The sequence below is a fragment of the Anas acuta genome, chromosome 4 (genome assembly GCF_963932015.1).
Source record: "Anas acuta chromosome 4, bAnaAcu1.1, whole genome shotgun sequence".
Classification (NCBI taxonomy): Eukaryota; Metazoa; Chordata; class Aves; order Anseriformes; family Anatidae; genus Anas; species Anas acuta.
The window spans coordinates 51753488-51771866 of record NC_088982.1 but is presented as its reverse complement, the minus strand read 5'-3'; the positions used below and the strand labels follow the sequence as shown (position 1 = coordinate 51771866).

At 40.4% G+C, this 18379-nt stretch overlaps 1 long non-coding RNA gene across 1 annotated transcript; it reads left to right on the top strand.

Moving 5' to 3' along the window:
• Positions 1-1373: 1373 nt before the first annotated feature.
• LOC137856181 (uncharacterized) lies at positions 1374-8730 on the top strand. The gene is made up of 2 exons (XR_011096268.1): positions 1374-1704; positions 7975-8730. It is a non-coding gene; the product is annotated as an uncharacterized lncRNA (long non-coding RNA).
• Positions 8731-18379: the final 9649 nt, after the last annotated feature.

The following is an 18379-nucleotide window of genomic DNA, read 5'->3' as shown; positions in this document are numbered from 1 at the left end:
AGTGACTTGTAGATCCAACATCTTTCTGTTGTTGTTCATGAGCTAGCTACCATTTACTAACATGCTGATTTTTATAAATGAGTTCCTTCAGCAAACACATAACACAGATGTATTCCCATCTAGGCAGTGTCACTGCTCTATTAAACTAAGCCATTACAGTGGATGCGAGATGAGTGGTGACCAAAAAGTGTTGATGACCAAAGATGCCCCAAAATTTCTGAGCCCTGGGTGGCCAATGTCCAGCACCTGAGAGGCACGAACACCCATAAGGCTCATCTTCAAGGTTCAAAGAGTCCCAGGCATCCTGCCTCACATCAACCTCCCAGTGAAAGAGGGGGGACACCAGACAGGGAAGGACACCTTGGTGGAACACTCTCTGGCCTGGGAGACAAGCTCCATCAGGATAATTTAATGCTGATTTTAATTTCTTGGTGTCTGTGACCAGAGGTCTCTGACCCACTTAGCAGCTGGTATTAAAGTCATTAAAATAGGGCAGTGTAATTAGAAAATCTTGCCAGGCCAAGACAGGCATAACAAAAGTGATAAATGTCATTTCAACTTTCACATATAGTTGAGAGCATCCTGGACATACAAGAAGAGTGCTCGGCCAAAATCAACCCGGAATTAAGATTCATCTTGACAAGCCTTTTCCTTTTACTAGTCACCTGAGAAATATCAACAACATTTTCCACATTTTGAATTTTGTGTTCCTGTCTGTACTTTGTGAAGACCAAAAGCCTGATGGCTTCGGGAAACACAATGGAATCTTTCACTATCCAACATACTTCACTGGTGTCCACAAGAAATGGATGACAAAACATTCTGACAACTTTAAATTAGTGAAAAACAGGAATGCCAATGCTGATGATGGTACTCTGTCTTGCTGCCTGTGGTAAGGGAGTCTTTCTCTTGTGATGTGCAGTGATCCTGAAGGACAGAAACACTGGGAGACAGAGGAAGAAATACCAAATATCTTCTGTCTGTCCTTGCTTTTAAGGGAAACAAGCCTTAATAAGGGCAGCAGCAGAACTTCCAAACCTAGGGAAAAACAGGAACAGTGGACAAACTTCTTGCCTTAAATACAGAAGATCTATGAATAAATAAATGAGTGGGATATTTATCACTGAGTTAGTTGATTATCTCTCTCTCTCAAGCTGTATGAGCTAATTTTGCTGGCTGCACACAGCTTTTTGGCAAGGTTTTCAACCTTTTCCTCTGAGATATCCACAGAAGATCCAGTTATATTAGCAACTGATACCACATTGATTGCTTAGCTTGGTGTGAAACTTTATGGCTGTCATCAGGACAAGTAGAGAGGTTGTTTTTGCAGGTGATTTTATAAGAGCAACTGTGAGCTAGGATGGGTGAGAAAAATGAAGGTTTCACACCTGTGTCTGCACACAAGAAGCAGGTGTGCTACTGCATTTCAGGTGAAGCAAGGGGAGTTTCTCTGGTTCCCAGCAGGGTCTTCTATGTTGATGCCATAGGCCCTGCTGGGAGATAACTGGCATCTTGAGCATTCAGTGTTGTCTCAGCCCTAAGAGACTGCTGCGAATCTCCAACCATCTGCAAACCCCCTGGGCAACCATTCCATCCTGCCGTGCTTGCTGCTAGCCACAGCGTCGTCTCAGTCTGAGCCCACACCACAGCCTGAGCTCTCCTCTTCCTCACCCGGGGAATGGCAGTAGATAAAACATCAATAAGGTATGACTATTTGTTCTATTTATTGCTCGAAAGAAAAGTCCTGCTTTGGTACACAGTACTTTTATTTTTGTAAGATCCTGTTCTGCAGAACAACAACAACAAAAAAAGGCAGATAAATGAATCTGTATTATATATAGATTTGCATCTCTCTTTTTAAGCCTTAAGGCCTACGTTTGAGTATTTCTAGTATTGATCCAGGATGCTAAACAATTTTTAATATCTTATTACAAAAGCTTTTCAGCTTGCTTTTAACAAAAGGAAAAGCTGGATTAACATATGAAGCCTGAAATATTGCCAACTATAAAAGAACATCACTCTTTTTTTCTTTTTTCTTTTCTTTTTTTTTTTTTTTTTTAATTATCTGAAATGCTTCTGAATTCCCAACATAGCTATTGGGATCCAAGGTTATGATCTAAGAGAAAAGATATGTTCATTTAATTAAAGTAGCCCTTCACATTTATTTTTTTTTAAAGTTACTTTCAAAACATTCATATCAGTGTTTATGAGCTTTGGGAGGACAAGGAGCTCTGGGGATTGCTAATGACATACAGATAACCATATGGTCCTCTCACCTCCACTGTTTTCTCTGGGACTAATCCTTCCCTGTCTGTGCCATATGCAAAGGAATAGCAATGTATGTCTCTTTTATGGAGCTTTGTAGCCTTTGGCAACAAAGCATCAAATGGTTCTGTTACAGATGGGAGATGGAGGCACAGGAGGTGAGCTGGTTTGACACCCACTGCAGATTGGTGGCAAAGCTTGTCCCAGAGCAGTGCTGTCCACAGTGACCTGTGCTAGGTGTGAAACATTATCACCTGAAACTGCTGACTCCTTCACATTCCTTTGCTACTGCAGATGTAAAGAATGGGGAAACATCCATGGATTTCAGTGATTTTTTCACTTCACTGGGAAGTTGGGCATATCAGCAGCAGCATGATTAAAGCAGCAATAAGAATTTATCATGTAATTCTTATTTAATAAGAGATCAATTCAGTTGCAGCCCAGCCTCAAACAAATGCCTTCAAAGCAATGCTCCAGTCACTGTTTGGGGGCTGTGTGTTACAGTCCCAGCATGGAGCGCTCTCACCTGGAGTTCAGTTTTACCTGTCATGCTGGCAAAGTGAACAGCAGGCTGAATAAAAGAGCCAAAGCAGCAAGACAGCACAAAGAAATCCATACAAAGAGATCTCTGGCTTTCACCAGTCAAATGGCAAAATGGTTTGATTTTCTTTTCTTCCTCAAAAGTTAAACCATGCTGACCTCCCTCAGAGCCACAGCTGTACTCACGAGGTCTAGCTCCGTGCCTAATTACCAGAACGCTGTCTATGATGGAGCCTATTTTTAAATAACTTCCCTTCCATATTTGAAATCAAAGAGAGAGTATGTGATGTAAAGAACAGTCTAGGTCCAAATAAAGTTTTAAAACTATAAGAGAGGAAGTAAAGAACAAGTAAAGGAAGAGAAGGATGGTCTAGCGGCCAAGATAAGGCTCATAAATTCCCTATGCTTAAGGGCAGAGAAGTCATTGGAGAGTCAGCCCTGTACATATTGCAGGCCACCAAATTTCATCCCGTTAGGCCTGCAGTGAACTCAGGCTGACCGCACCATAGCTGGTATTGCAACAAAGGCTTACATTTCTGATTTATTTTGTCATATCTTCGATGAAATACTAACAAATTGGTCATTGCAATGAAAGAAAAAAATTCAGTAGCTAGGGTGGAAATACAGTGAAAATAAATCAATTTTTAAAAAGCTTGCCTTTAAACTCCATTGGATAAGAACCATGGCAGGGTGATAGCTGGAGGATCGGTAGTTGTGTCTGTATCCCCTTGTTGACTGGAGAGTGTGCCAGCTTTGCTGGTGTCCCACGCAGTCGCCATGGGTGCTCTGGATCCTCACAGGGAAACATCTTCCCTGCCAACACATAGAGTCCTCACCTTGCCCAGGGAGGCAGGATGGGTGCAAACACTGAAGACCTCCTGATCCAAGGGAGCTCCTTGGGCAGCATGGGCATAGCCACGGGCATGGAGCTGGCCATCCTCCTTACACCTGAATGCCTCCACGACACTGGGAAGCTCAGGCAGATGCTGTGGGGAGTAACACTCTCCTAAAAAGGCTGTTTGGGTAGCAGAATAACCTTCTCCTCAACAGACACCATTGCAACTCTTTGCAGAAAAAAGAGCATGGGACGTATCAGATGGAGACAAAATGGCAAGAGGAGACTGAAAATTAAGATACCTCTTGAGTGTAAGCAGGTTTTCCTTCTCTCTACAGGCTCACTGTCTCCTTCCATGCTAAATAAAGCACCTGGTGCGAGCCTGGTGTGCAGATGGCCCTGCCGTGGTTCGCGCAGCGCACAGCCTGCCAAATCTGGCATGCAGCTGTTTCGGTTTCTTTTTGCCAGGCTGCCAGCTCGAGATTGTTTTTACTTTTCTTTCCCCTTTTCTGCTCCCTCTGTACTCAGCCTTACCCTCCGCGATGTAAATTGGAAGAGCAGATGTATAATCTGGGAAATTTTCCACATCCATCTTTTAAAGAGGAAGGTGGATAAGCTAACTCAGCTCTTTAAGGCCCCAGTTCGGAAAAGGCACTTTAAGCACATGCTTAAGTTCTGTTGATTTAGGAAAGGCAAAAAAGGCTGGTGATTTCATAGGTCTTAAACACATGCTTATGTGTCCTTCCTGAAGAGCAATATGCACCTGAACAGTGGCCCGATTATGCCAGTGCAGAAGGCACAAAAATGAGTGTTCACTATAAAATACACAAACCAAGTAGTGTCCTAGCTTAGCTCTCTAAAACAATTACAGTTTCATTGATTTTTTTAAGGTCAAAGAAATGTGCTTACCCTACACTCTTGTTAGTATCAGAGCAATCAGAATCCATAGCAAATACCTAAATCCTGGTTACCCCAAATCTTCCAAGCTCTTCCTCTGCCAATAAACCCCTACAGCCATTATCCCTTAATAAAAATATTGACAGAGTTTCCTTAGGGGGCACATTTGGGTTTTAGCAAGGAGAAAAAGAAAACAGTGAAGGCTTCTACATGGAGGATGGCTTCCACCAGATGTGGGGTTAAATATTCTCCTCAGCTGCTGCAGCACCACAGAGAAATGTGCTGCAGCACAGGCAACTTTGCTGGTTGATCAGCTGCGCCTGGGAACACGCAGCGAACTGGAGAAAGCTGCTCCCTGTGAGAGCTCAGTGAGATGCAGTGGTTTCACATCACACATGCTGTTTTTTGCCCTGTCTTCTCCTGCTCCCCCCCACCAGCACCACTCTGCAGGCTGCTCTGTATGCAGGTGTTTTCTGGCACCCTGGTGGGAGGGAAAGGTGGGGAACCCACTCCAACCCAAGGAGCTGTTGGTGGCATTCCCGTAGTCCTGTCACTGGCTGTCTCCTTCAGTCCCTGTGTCTGCTGCCACCTGAGCTCTGAGTCCTAGACCCCTGTAGCACAGCGTGAGCCGAACATCTGCACCAGCTGCTTTAAATGAAACAGGCAGAAGTCTCTCCCAGGTGTTGCTGGCATCATCTCCCAAAATAGCTGACGAGCAAAGCAAACCAGTAAAACAGAGCTAACCGTTGAGGCTAATGAGCAGTCATTACTGCCATCTTCAACATCCCTTTTTGAGGGAAGAACGTGCTCTCTTGGGATGACTTATGGACTTCATGACCACCGAGCCACAGAACAACAAGCACCGGGGCATAAATATGGTGATTTGACCTTTGTTGGTTTATCATTTCTGCCAAGAGGTTTCTGCAGAAGTCTCCATATGAATCCAGGCTTGCTTTGCCCTCTCTTTCAGGAAGAGCTGAAGAGATCAGATAGCCAAAAGGCTGAGGATCACTTCCATGTTCCTGGTGCACTGTTAGCTATCAACAGGCAAAAATCACAGAAAGGAAGGAAGAAGAAACAGTGCTGGAGAAATTAATGAGGAGGCAGATTTGCCTTGTCTTTTCCCTTAATCATGGTTTGTGGCAGATTAACAGGGATCAGCTTTCGTTGCAGCTGCCTATGTTGTATTTGACCCTATGGAGAAAGAATGAATTTAGTCCCCAAGCCTGGAAGTCAGGCACCCGAGCCCAGCTCTGATTTCTCTTAAATAATTTTAATTAAACAAGGGGAAAAAAAAAAAAAAAGTGAACTGACAGTTATGAATAATGAAGTGAAAATGGGCTATGAATACAATAAGAACTAATTAAACAGTGAGGGTAAGACCATGTTGATTTATTTCCTTTTTTTTTTTTTTTTTTTTTTTGTCAGACTTTTAAATGAAATACATGTGCATTAGGCCTAAAGAGGGATTTAAATCTGCTGCACACGCTTTCCTTCAGAGCACAACACATGACAGATGTTAGTCACATCACTTAGTGCACTACTGCCTTGGGTTCAGGCCCTAGTGAGCAGTGCAGCATAGGAACCCATATTGGGAGGGCATAGAAAATGGTGCTGGAGAAGTACATTTTACCTTCTGCTATGGATGTGCTTGAACAAGTGCACAAGGAACCTCTAGCACCGCAAGCACCATAACAGCAAATCATTCCCAAATGCTAAGATGCTTCAGCCTGTTCTAATAAAAGTATCTGCATTACCCTAACATGTTACTACTGAAGATGTGCAAATAACAATAGCAATATATCGCACCACAGTGAAAATGAAATCACTGGCAAGGGACTATCCCACAGACCACCTGCAAATTATATATCATTTCATTTCAGAAAAGCCAGAGCAGGGGGAAGAGAGGAGATTATTTTATTCCACAGAAAGTGATAGCATCAAGCTGTAAATGATACAGGCAATATTAATTGCTCACTCCCAAAGAGGGAGACAAGGGCCAGCTACAGAAGATGAGAAGGCTCTACTGAAAGACTTCCTGGATGAACCCCTCCAGTGTCCTTACTGATGGTTCCCAGGCAAATGACAGGAAAAACACTAGAAAAGGTGACCCAGTAGCTGACCAAATAGCCTCTGCTTCCCCTTACCTGGCACTGCAGATCCCATCCTTTCGCTAGCACTCACACACTCCCACTCCAGTGAAAGTGGGTGGCTGAGCATCATCTAAATGTTGCTGAAAACTGGCTGCCTGCCTCCCTGCTCGAGACTGACTTCAGACTCCCCAGGTTTTGCAGAACATCCCTCAAATTCCCTTGTTCTGCCTTTACTGATCATCGCGTTCCTCTCCAGCAGAGAATGTCACTGAGTTTGGGTCTGTTAACACCCAACCAAGCCATATTTTTTCAATTGTCCTACGGAGCAGACCGTGTGATGTGGTTGCTGAGGAGATGGTTAAAGCCGTGGCAGTAGAACTGAGGATGGATCGCTCTGTGCATTCCTTGCTCCTTACACATTTCCCTACACAACTGCCGGGGAGAGAGGAGGCAGAGGTAGGCGGGCCTTTGGCTCAGGCTGCCACAGCAGGTTTCCTGCTCCTATGGGAAGGAGGCCACGCGTGGCTCACCTTTTAATCTGTACCCTGCTCTCCTTCCCCACCCTTTGCTTATGGGGACTGACATCCACCTACAAACCCTTGAAGACCCTTTGAGAACCCATGTTCACAGAGCTGCAAAACTCACTGAAGCAGTGTGGTCTATCTACACACACAAAAAAATGTATATTCTTCCTGAAAACAGAGAAGGGCTGCATTTTCACAGAGCTCACTTGCACACAGAAAGTCTCCTTTATGAATCTATGCCGTGAAAAAGTGCACTTTTTTGTGAATAAAGCCTCAACTGTCTGCTAGCTGCGCTAACACACTGACATCACTCTGCAAACATTTTCACGTAATACAGTCTCTGACAAGCTTTGTTTCCACTCGGCTCAAATTACTTGGAAAAATCACACTTTTCCCATTAAAAAATCATTTTGCTCTTTAAGCATCTTCCAAGGCACTCCACCCCACCAGCTTGCACTTGGAGCTGGCTCGTCCCACTTGGCCAGGCCCAGCAGCCAGAAGAGGCAGGGTCCTCGGTGCCGAGGGCAGGTGGGAGCTGGACAGATGCTCTCTGTCTCCAGCACACACATTACATGGAGAGCACAATTGCTTAAGTACTTGCAGCTCTGGCAGCAGAGCTTACGAAGTTATGCACCCTGAAGAACAAGCAAATTTTTTTTGGCAGCTTGCAAAGTAACGCAAGTAACTCCCTGCTTTCTACTCAGAGATTAAAAATTCAGGTGAAACTCTCACAGGGTTTATTTGCGTAAAAGCATCCCGTGCTTCCGAGCAAGGTCCGGATTTGCTGATACACTCTGGATGCTTTGTATTTTCCTGACAGCCACAGAACAGCTCACAGAGGCCAGCTGGTGACGCAAAAGAGTGGAGAGGAACTGGGTTTGCCTGCAGAAAAAGATGTCACATATCTAAGTGGACTGACAGCAGAGGTTTGATACGTGCCTTGAAGATGAAGAGTGAAGGAACTGATAATTATTGTCATGTTAATTATCCTGGGGTGCATCTTCAGAAGGTCTGTCTTTTGTGGCTGTGGCTTGGACTGCAGCTTATACTCCAGGACAGAGCATTAAGAACAAATCAGCTTGATTGTATATATGTCTACTTGACAGCAGATGGAAATTCTTAGCTGGAAATTAAGACTGAATTTCCATTTTCACTAAGTCAGTGCAAATTTTGGGAAGGAAAAACATAACAAACAAAAAATACCTTAGGAATTAGTCAGTGTACATTATCTTTTTTATAGGAAAAAATATGTTGTTTTCAAGGCTGTACTATTTTTAATATGGGTAATGACCTTAGTGTCACTTCCTCTATGAAATTCGTACTGTAACACCTTTGTGCTTGATTCACTTCCTGAATTACTGAATGAAACTAAAGTGTTTTGTCAGTGAGAAGACAATGTTCAAGCACTATCCACATGCAAGCTTGTGCTTTTCAAAAAAGCTATGAATGTTGAACATTTGGTCTCACTAAGACATATTTGTTTTCTAGAAATAATGTGACTATTATAATCTGAAATGTTTTCTTATTTTTTTTTTTATCTACAAACAGACAAATTACAATGCTTTTGTATTGCTTCCTCAGCTTTTCTTTAATTATTATTAGATTATTATTGGATAAAGGATGCAATTTCACTATCCATATTCTACAGTTGGGGAAAATGCAAGGAGGAAAGTGGCCGTGCACCAGACTAATGGTAAGGCAGGGAGAGCACCCATGGCTTTAGAGTCCCAGCACAGTGCTTTGACATAAACTGCTGCTCTGCAGAGCATTTTTACAGGCTAGAGAACAACGTGAAAGGGGTTGAGATTCCTCATGCTGTCATTTTGTTGGAAATGAGAAAGAAGTGTCAGTTCAATATGGATCTCTTCAAAAAAAAAAAAAAAAGAAAGAAAGAAAGAAAAACGGCACTGTAATAATACTGTTTTAAACTATTGATTTTTTTTTCACTTTGTCTCCATTCCTTTCTGCACAGTATTTTCATATTGACCATCTAAATATCCTCCTGGGATTAGGCATGATCTTTTTTTTTTTTTTGTTTATTTGTTTCCTTTCATGGTATCAGTGTTTAACAGTGGGAATAATCATGTTCCCTTGACCAATAAATTTTTATTCCAAGGTAGCTTCATTAACTAATATACTTAGACTTGCTTAATTTCACTAAAAAGTGCCTATTAAGATTGAAAATCATCTACAATTCTTGCTACACGTGTACAAAACACAGAGATTTTGTGTCTTGCTTGGCTTAAAGAAAAATAGAAGGGATGAACACTGATACTTCATAGAAGCTCAGGGGAAAGACCAGAAACATTCCTTATTCATTTACAATGAAAGATGAAGATATTGGTTTAAATTATTGGAGCTACACAGAGGCAGGCAGGTGGGATGGGGTAGAAAAGGGAGGTGGGAGATGGGAAGGGAGGAAGGTGGGAAGGGAGGAAAGAGAAGGAGAAGGAGGAAGGAAAAGAGAGGGAGGAAGGGAAGGAGGGAATAGCTAAAGTTTACCCCCTATGTTTGATCAAAGGACTGCCTTTCTAGGCACCATAGCAGAGATCTAAAGAGGCCTGAGGAATGTGCATTTGCTGTGGTGTTAAATGGCTTCCAGAACTGACCCTTGTCCAGCAGCTCCAAGCATGGGCAGAGCAGGTGTGCAGCTCGCTGTGTGCCTGTGTGGTGAAAAGTCTATGTTTGAAGTGGAAAGGCAAAGGAAAAGAACTTGTGGGCTGTCTGTCTGTCTTACCCTTGACGGACATTCAGTCTTGTGTTTTCAATCTATATCCAGCCTTGCATTGAATAATTATGTTACTTTATAGACAATTACAGATACTCATATGGAGTTTTGTCATCACCTGTTCAAGCTTAAACTCCCCCAGGACACCATCCCCCAGTATTACCATAAGCATTTATGTTCCGCACAGCAAGCTAGGGAAAACTCACAGCATGGGATCTATTCAAACACTTGCCTTACCGCAGGCACCTAGGGTGAGACAACTCTCACCTAATGGCAACTGCATGTGCTGCAGACACATATATAAGGCAATCAGCCTGGGGTCCTTCTAAGATTGCTGAACTTCTCCGGGTGCAAATTCATGTGGTTCATTTTTTATGGTTGCTTTTGGTGAAATTAACCACTCCTTAAAAGTGGTTATTTCTTTCTCATTGTTTTAAAGAGACTCTAAAAGAGCAAGTCAGGCTTAGAAATTTGCATTATAAATGTTTATAGTTGAATCCCGGTCTTACAATAGATACCAAAGGTTGTGCTGATAGTGTCCTTTCTTGACTAATTGGAGGAGATATTAGTGTTTTGAAGGACCTGGGTCCCTAAGCTTGCCCTGATCATGCTTATCATCCCCTGACAGCAGCAAGTTTGTATCAGACACACTGCCAGGAAAGGTCACAGAAGCTTGCTTTTTAATAATGATGTCCCCAGTCAGAGCAGTTGCTTTTGAATTGGGTGCCGCAGTGCCTGCCCCACCTGTGGCTTGAGAGGATAGATTCTCTTCTCACAAGGATATGCAAAACACCAGGAACATGGGATGATACTTGCAGCTTGAACTCAGCCATTCTACAGTTAAGGACATATATCTCTTTCCTTTCCCCTCACTACTATAACACTTCTACTTTTGTAAAGGAAACAGAAATCCTTTCTCAGTAAAGATTCCCAGAAAGGTGTGCAACATGATTTGGTCCCATATGAGCAGGATTTCCTGCCTGACATCTGAACATTGTTCAAGAATTATTTTGCCTAATTTTACTTCTAGCATGTAATGTGAAGCTTTCCAGTTGTTATTACTTACAAACAAGTATCATGATTAATTTGACAAATAGTTCCAGACATGAATACCTCTGCTGGAATCTTTATTTAAAGGCTACATAATTTTGGACAAGTTGTTGTGTGAAGCAGAGGAGAAACAACCTCTTTGGCAACAAATAGAAGAGAACTCTTAGTTCTCATTAAGGAACAAAATGGATTTCTTCTGTACCTGTGGTCTCAACTTCAGTCATGTACGTGGATAAAATTTTGTTCCCAGAGAGATCAATGGGGATTTCAGCTGCCAATGTCAAAGGGCTGAGAATCTATCCAAGGTGCAAATTACATTTTCCAGGGGGAATTAAATTACCAGATTTCTCTTTGAACAGAGAATTTCCTGAAGAGAAATTCTTTTAATTTGCACTTAGCTATGTATATCCAAAATGAATATGAGAGTTAGAAACTAACAGTCTGGTCCCATGATACTGAATAAATTACTACCCACTGGATCATAAATCAAGTGTTTGCATAACTTGGCTATTTACAAACCAAGCCTGCGTCCAGAAAATGCTCTTTCCCAATGCAGTCATTGTAGTTAAGCGAATACTTGGAAAGCATACAAGTTTTCATCTATTTATCAGTTTCTTTTAAAACAGCTGTTAGTATCTGTAGTAAAAAGGAAGATGCAAAATGTTCTTGGAACATATTCAAAATATGAAAATGATCATAGTAACAGTGGGAACAACATGAAACCTCACAGAGGGGATCCAATTTCCTTTCCATCGCCTCTCAGGACCCAGATGCCCATGAAAAACAGGAGGATATTTGGACAGTGCAAAGCAGGATCACCTTTTCCAGCCAAGGGATATTTTTCCAGCCACGTGAGCAACCAGCTCATCCAGTGGCTCACACCCAGCTCTGTCCCCATCTCCAAACACCTGTCTGTGTTCCCTTCTGGAAGGTAATGTGCACTGGCTTCCTCAGATGCTGCTTTAACAGAGGGATTTACTGCTTTGCTCTTATAGGAAAAAGGCTGGGATCAGGGTTTTTCTCCTATTGCCATTATATGCTATTCGTACAGTATTACGTACTATTGTATGCTACTCATATTCTTGAAAGGGGCCGAGCCAGTGCCTACGCCAAAGCTTGTGCTGACCTGAGCGACAGAAGTTTTACACTACTGAGATAAATGGCCAAATGCCAGAGTCTGCCCAAAGTTGCAGCAAGACAATCTCCCAGGTCATGCAGCGTGTCCTGGTGTTTCAGGAAACCCTGGCTGCAAAGTCCAAGCTTGATGCTGGTTCACCTGAACACTCTCACATCCCTGGGGTGCCTACTGTAACCTGAGCAGAGTGGGCACCCACACCTAGCCCAGGTTTGGAGCTGGCAGCATTGCCACCCATGTGAGTGGCAGCATGAGGACTGAACCAGAGAGCCAGCTCACTTGGAAGTTGTGCCCTTGGCCTCATTCAAAACAGACTTTTAGAACCATAATATTGTGCTTAGAAATACATTTGAGTTTCCGCAGTCATTTTTAGATGCAATAAACTAATGAAAGGCAAGAAAGCTGGAATTGGCCGCTGTTAACATTTCCAAGATAAACATCTTAAAATACATTATGATCAAAATAAAGCAGACAAAGTTACTAGTGAAGTTTCCAAGAGTAGGTGGCTTATTTTGAAGTTCCATTAATGTTTTTCATTTTGCTTTGGTGCCAGCCTGTAAAACAAAAATATTCCAAGAGATAACATAAAGGTACATGCTCAAAAGAAGAATAAACCAATTATTCATTTGTTGCAAGGCATTTGGCCACAATGAAGTCAGAAGGATGGAGCATGGAAAGTTGTTGACGTGTCTGGAAGATGGAGATTATTTTGTGGAACACAGTGTAAAGCTTAGCAATATCCGTGAAAAAAAAAAAAAAAAAAAAAAAAAAAGATAGATTGCTGGGCTGTGGGAGAAGGAAAGCAGCTACCCAGAAGATATAAGTCCCACAGGCACAGCAATATCATCATGTGAAACTGTCTGTGTTAACCAGTGTATAACTGTGTTTTTGTGCCCCAGATACTAAATGTTTATTTCTCACACTCTTGCAAAGTTCTTCTCCTTCCCGCAATAACAATCATAACACCTGCAGTAAAAGACCAATACTTGCAGTTATATGATACTAGAGTGATACTAGAAGAAGAGAATATTCTTTTATATATATATATATATATAAATATATATATAAATATATATATAAATATATATATAAATATATATATATTTATATATATATATTATATATATTTATATTATATATATTTATATAATATATATATAAATATATATATATATATAAATAATATATATATATATATATAAATATATATATATAAATATATATATATATATATATATATATATATATATATATATTCTGATTGTCTACAGGAAAATCAGCAAAAATAATTCCCAGATGAGCCTCAGAAATGACACACCTCACGCTAACACCAGTGATCCCTGACAGCCTAACACAGGAGAGAAAAAGGAGCTGCAAAACTAAGGTTCAAAAAGAAACACATGGGCAAGTTACAGGAATCATATTGAAAAACATTTGGTATCACAAGGCTCTTGAGAAAATAGCAACTGGCAGTACTCGGATAATACTGTTAATATTTGTAATTCTTGCATCTTAGCTACTTTTTATTTAAAGAACAAAGCATTATTCTGTTTATGCAGGAATTTAAATCCAGAATTTCTGGATCAGCAACCTCTATTTTTATTAGCTTTCACAGGAAAATAAATAAATAAATAAATAAATAAATAAATAATTAAAAGGAAAGGAATGTCCAGGTTCTTGGAGTCTAGGAAAACAAACAAACAAACAAACAAACATAGAATAAGATAGTTCAAATCTTGTTGAATGACTAAATCCTGTTTGTCATATTTATATATACATATAAATTCAATACATTATATATATAAAATTTGTCCATAGCTATGTCCAAATGTTTTATAGCATCATTTAAGAAAGGAATTATATTATATTCCTTAAACGTTTTTCTCATGCACATTTTTTTGATTGTTTTTAAAGGCCAGGTTCAATAATTACACCAATCCAGCCTAAAAGTCTCCTTGAAGGCATACTCTGCTTTTCTGGTTCACATGTTTTGAACTTGAGTCTCAATAAAAGAACAAATAAGTTATCAAAATTTGTCCACATTTGATTTTTCTGTCCCTGTTTCAAATACAACTAATCTCCAAGAGCATCTCAAACCCAATGACCTTCTAGCTGAAGATCTGTAGGTGAGCACCCACTCCCAGTCTTCACTTGTGAAGCACACGTCTTGTCCCTGTTGAGGCATCACTTGGCTTTTGCTGTCCGTGACAGATGTTAAAATAAACCTTCATTTTTCAAGTACATATTAACATTAACACATGTCAATGAATAAAATTATTCTGTTAATGAAAACTTTGACCCAATTAATTAGGCCCTAGCTCATCACCTGTGCCTCAGGATTCTGCAGTGGCAGCTCTGTGATCATGCCCCCATCCCCCAAATTTCTATCACTTCACGGTTGTAGTGCTGTAGCCTGGAGATGGCACCAGAGGTGCCAGCTGATGTTTTCCTGCTGTAGCCTTTCTGTGTGAGTCCGAGTTTTTTACTAATATTGGAAGGAGATCTATAGGGCTTGTTTTATAGGCATGTTGGAAAGGACTGCCGTAGGAAAAGGAGCAGCAGGACTTTGGGAGGTTGTTCTGAAGCTGGCAAGGTGCATGAAAAGGTCTAAACTTGGCATTTGAATGTTAGAGTAACCCCTCTGCCCTCTGGTGCTATATGGTTCAGAATATGTTTGCACGGTTAATTTGATACTCAACATGTGCCAAATCGGCATCTGAATTCCTTGCCAAAAGAATTACTATAGCAATAATGATAAAATCATCGATGAAAGCTCATTTCCAAGTGTGTTTTTCAGTACAGAACAGCTTATGACTTCCAATACATCTCTATAAATCCCAATACCTAGCTGAATTATTGCTGATTTACACAGCATAACAGAGCAGAAATGGGTCTGGACGCAGCCTGACAAGCAGCAGTCACAGCCTTCTGCTCCCAAACCACAGGCCTTTACCACTCGAGCTAAAGGAAAGTTTTCATTCATTGTGATTAATGCAGGACTAATTTAGAACATGCAAAGCTGAGAAGCTTCTAACCTGACCTTTCAAATATACCGGGGGAGGGCTTTCCAAGGAGAGTCATTAAGTTTATTGCTAGTTACCATAATTCCATAGAAAGTTAGTGTCCTCTCACATATATTTGCACAGAAAATTAAGAATTGTAAAAATGAGGTTGTGGAGGTATTGGTTGTAGAAGAATAAATCCCACAGCATTTCAAGTTTCCTGCTTAAATAGAAGTGCCTTTTTTTTTTTTTTTTTCTCCTTAAAAAAAAAAAACACAAAAATCAGTCAGTTTATATTTGTCATGCATTTGAGTTTTGGCAAGCAATGAACTATGTTTCAAATGAGCCTCAAATTTCCCTCCAGCAATCATCAATTCTTAGTGAACCTGAGTCTGAATTTCAGGCTCATTAAAAAAAAAAAAAAAAAAAAAAAAAAAAAAAAAAAAGCTGAAACCAGGTGAATGAAGTTTTGCCTGGTTTTACGTTTCATTATAAATATTTTGCACACCTTTGCTCAGAAGTACTTGGTGAACCAGCCATTAGAGGATGACTATTTTTAGTGGTTGAGGAAGTAACATTCTGCTCAGCATGGATTACAACTGCATTATTTTCTCTCCTTCATAATAATATTAATAAATAAAAAAAAAAGACTTCTAGTAATCATTGCCAAAAACATAGTCTTTTCCTAGTCCTAATATCTGATGATATGGCCTTTCCTAAGCTGATACTTTGTCTACAGGTTTGCTCCATCACCTTCTAGATTGCACATCCAGTTAATAGGCTGTATTTGACCAGTGTATGGCAACTCTGGGTGGTCATGGCAGTGTCTCTGCAGCAATAACTGCATTTTCCAAATTCTCTCAAGGTCAGGATATTGCTATTTGCCTCTGGCACCCTCAGCTCCTCCTAATGAAAATTTCCAGAAATCTGCTCTGGCACAAATCAGAATATTAACACCCTCCTGAGTCATGATGATTTGATTTTTCTCACTTTTGAACAAGAATTAACATTTTTGTTGTACTAGTTTGCATTCAAATGACTTTTTTGTTTTTTCTTTGAAAAGCCAAAGAAGGAGATTTTTCAAAATATTTTAGGAGGTTAAGACATGTTTTTCACTTAATTAATCCAATTAATTCAGATTGGTGAAAGGTGTTGAAATCAAAGCCAAAAATTTGATGAGCTTTTAAATCATGGTCAAAAGTCTCTCTTCAGTCCTAGCAAGACAGTCTTTCTCATTCAGTTAGAAGTAACTTAAAGTTGCAAAATTTGGACTTGAATTTACAATGCACCAAAGGATATTCAGACCATAAGACTGAAGAAACAAAGCCATCTATGAGCTTTGCAACATAAGGCTGCAAACTTACCTTGTTTATATGTGCCTTCATGGAGTCCTCCATAAGGGAGATGAAAAAAAGGTTTTTAAACCTTCTTATCCATAGTAATTTGTGTTAGTGCCACAACAGAAGTGGAATATATCTTTGGCAAAGGGAACAGCATTGATTTTTGCCTTGTAAGAGTGAAAGAGAGGACTAGCTCTTCTATGAATAATTTTCCTTATGACCAGTTTCTCCAGATGAAGATCTTTGGTAGGACTGGATTTTGCAGTGCTTTCTAGGTTGTGATATGGCTATACCCAGTACATACCATGGCCCAGTCCACAGCATGGACAGTGCTAGAGCTCCTGGGCTGGAGGGGGAGGCAAAAATACCGGCACACAGAGGTGGGGGAGCAGCACTGAACATGGTCCCCATTTTACTCCATGCACTAAGAACCACACCTTGCTGCTCTGGTGCACTCAGATGCCTCTGACCTGGCATATTTACCCTGAATAGGTCTGAAGCAGTCCTAAAACATCCCAGACAAATGTCTTACCTTCAAATCAGATTAATTGTGTTAAGTTCCTCTCCTCATACTTAGTCTTCTCCCAGTGGGGCCCAGTGGCTTCCAAACCACTTGTTAATAGCTACTTAGTGTTTGGAGACAAAACCACTCTGGCTTATGTATATATACATAAAAGATACAATTATCCACAGTCTGTAGTAGTGTCAGATGGATACCTCCTGTGGTTCTGCAGGATGTTCCTAACACACTGTTATATCTTTCCCTTCTTTTTATGACATTCTATAAAACACAGTTAAAAGACTGAAATAACAAATTCAATCTACTTGTTTTTCCTTCCTACAATATAGAATATTTAGTTCTAAATAAGGGCATTATTTGGTTACCAGCAAATTATCTGGGTGTTATTACTGCCAGTGCAGTAAACCTGGCTTCCCAGAAACTGCAGCCTTAATACTGTTCAGATTTAGAAGTGATTTCTGGGACTTCTTTGCCAACTAGTTCCTGAGTCTGCAGTGCATGACTTTTACTTATAAAGAGGAAGATGTCATCCATGGAGTATCTGTTCCATTGGCCTAGTAGTACATTTGCTTAAAAAATATTTTGTTCTATATTAGTCATAAAGATTTCATCAGTTAATGGAAGAAATGGGTCTATAGTTGCAGCCTCAGTAAATTGACTGTTGTTCTGCCCATTGAACTCAGCATACACAGCAGTAAAGTGATGTACAGAGGACACTTCCAGCAATTCCCCCTGTACCTTAAAATTAAAATAAAATCATGGAGGTCAATGGCAGTACAAAAATGCATTCATTACCAAATAAAGTGTTGAATAAAATATCTTATGCAATGATTGTCCAGTTAAATGTACAAAATCTAATAACAGAAGGTCAATCTATCAAGGCAATTGTATCTTCTGTTATTTACATTAATATTTATTTCTCTCTGTAATGATTTAAGCAAAAACTCATTTGCTCTCCAAAGCATGTTGCATGTCTCAAAATAAATAAATAAATAAATAGAATTTTAAAAGCCCTGCTATTGCAATGGATAAGTAGAAGTTAGAAAAACAGAGTAGACCTGATCGGTGATTTGTTCAACAGTAGAGGGAATGATGAATGGGACCAAGACCTCCTATGGAAAAGTGGAGATAAAATAAGATGGACTGAATGATCTCTCCAGCATACTGCCCACCACTTAATTTACAATCCAGTTGCCCTAGCACATGCTGCACGTAGCCAGTGTCAGTATCCAAGTCTCCTTATCTTTCTGCATTGAGGGCTGAGGTTGTATAAGACAAGAGGGCACTGTCCAACAGGTTCCTTACTCAGACTGTTGACACTGTCACTTTCTGCTTTAATTCTCTGTGTGTTAGCATGCTAACCTGGTTTATTTAAAGCAGAAGATTCAAGGTGCTCCAGCTTTTGCACCTGGTTCTGAGCTCACTTGTACTGATGTCTGGGGTAAGGCTT